Source organism: Echinops telfairi, unplaced genomic scaffold (genome assembly GCF_000313985.2).
Source record: "Echinops telfairi isolate 266 unplaced genomic scaffold, ASM31398v2 ScPeMD7_7468;HRSCAF=8506_0, whole genome shotgun sequence".
Classification (NCBI taxonomy): Eukaryota; Metazoa; Chordata; class Mammalia; order Afrosoricida; family Tenrecidae; genus Echinops; species Echinops telfairi.
The window spans coordinates 63,841,573-63,843,604 of NW_022111369.1; the positions used below are offsets into that span (position 1 = coordinate 63,841,573).

At 49.0% G+C, this 2,032-nt stretch overlaps 1 protein-coding gene across 3 annotated transcripts in view; it reads left to right on the forward strand.

The window, feature by feature from the left end:
• DCUN1D4 (defective in cullin neddylation 1 domain containing 4) overlaps positions 1 to 2,032 on the forward strand; it is an 87,946-nt gene that overhangs the window by 65,730 nt on the left and 20,184 nt on the right. The window lies entirely within an intron of this gene.

Genomic DNA, 2,032 nt, shown 5'->3' on the forward strand with positions numbered 1-2,032 from the left:
GGTAAAACCAGCAAACAACAACAAAGTAGGAAAAGCATTTAATAATTAAAAGACAAATAATGAACATATAACGATCAGGAAACTGGCAAAGAGAAAAATCAGGGGAGAATCCCCTAAATCACAAAGACTGGGATGAGGGGAGGAGGCAAGAGAGAGTAGAAAAGGTGAGAGGAGAAAATGGAAAAGGGAGGCGAAGTGGAAGAAACGAAAAAGCTAAGCAGAGAAAGAAAGGAAGAGCAGGGTGGGCCGGGCCCAGAAAGGACAGACGATGGTTCATATAATTCATTGGTATGAACTGGAGCAACATGCGAGTTGGCACCTCTACCTGCCCAGTAGTTCACGGGAGAGGAAGCCAGGGTGCAGGATTCCCAGTCCGGCATGAGATGATTGCAAGTCTAGAAGGCTTCTTAGGTCCAGGCGCCTGACTAGAAGAAGTGCACGCCAGCCCAGGGAGTTGCTTGGATCCAAGTGCTTGTTCCTGGAAGCAGCTCTACTGGGTCAAGAGGCAGAGTGATTGATTATGGAGTTCCTGCCCGCTCATGGGTAGCACCCACCTGGTGCCCCATCACCAAAGGTGTGCCTCTGGCCTCAGATAGAGCAGGGGCTTGGTAGAGAGCAGAGGGTGCCACTACCTACTGATGGGTGAAGGTGGGGGCTGGTCCCCAAGAGTGTGTGGAGAACAGGGGAGATTGTACCTTTCCGGTCACCGGTCACTGATGGTGAACACTTGTGTTGTCCTGGATGCTTGCAACCTGTTACCAGGTTGTTGTCCTAATCATTTGCCTCTTGCAGAAGTTCTAAGTGGCTGTGCTGTCAGGGCCAGATGACAGTTCACCTACTCAGTCTGCCTATTCTCACCAGCTTCTTCTCCCAGTTGGCACTCAGTTAACACTTCTCTGCCCTTTCCTCTGAAGCTCAGGGCGCCAGGGTAATCACCCATGTGTATTTCAGTAGGTCTCTTGTGTCATCGTTGATATAGAGGGTCCGGGTACCACATCTGCCTAGTCTGCCATCTTGCATGAAGCCTAGATATGATTTAATTTGAGAATAGAGTTTTCTTTGTTATATTAATGAGTTAGTGTAGGCTGTGTAGCAGACTGATTATTTTGGAGGAGGTATGAATGGAACAGATGGGGAAAGATAGATTCTATCCCACATGAAGGTTGACAGGAGCAAAAATGGAGAAGAGCAAGCCCCTTCCCCCAGAGCCAGCAGAGAAGGGAAGCCTACCCCTTCCTTCCCCCTGGGACAGTGCACTGCATTTGGACTTCTGGCCTTCCAAACAAGAAGGAAATAAAATGTGATTTCTTGAAACTACCCACTTGTGTTCGGTTATAGTAGCACTAAAAAACTAAGCTCATAGGTGAAATTGAAGGTCCTGCATGCCCGTGAAATCTTAAGTGAGCCAAGGTGGCACAAAGTGAAGAAGCATTTGCAGTCATTGACTTATATGGGAAGCATTTTGGAGAGTTCTTAGACCTGGAAAATACCCTGAGAAGTCAAACCCAGTGACACGTGGAATGAAAACTAACACTACTGTAGTGTCCACAGACACAGTTGACAGCCGTGGCAGCCTGACGCTGAGCTGCTCAGCAGCGTCCCCCGGGGAGGAGCTTGGCGACACCCGCTGCCACTGTCACTGCGCAGGGTGCAGGCTGCCTCTGCCAGGGATTGCTGCAGGACAAACACTGAGTGCTGGTTTTGCCTTTTGTTCCTCCCCGTTTTCTTGAAAGTGAAACTCTTCACGTTTTTGGGGGGTTTTTTTGGTGAATAAAACCAGGCGAGTCTTTTATAAAGGGAAGTCTGGTCTAAAAACAAAACTGGGAAAGTGGGAGACAACTGTACTAACGAAGACACACAGGGAACTTTTGAAATTGGCCCTCGGAAACCTTCTAGTGCACCAGGGTCCCCATCAGAAAAAGATGACTCTGCACTCCTACCCACCCCAGCAGCTGAAGACATTTATACTGTCGTCCAGACTGGTATTTGAGGTAGCTCCGTTTGCAGCCTGCCTGGACCCTCCCAGTGCCCC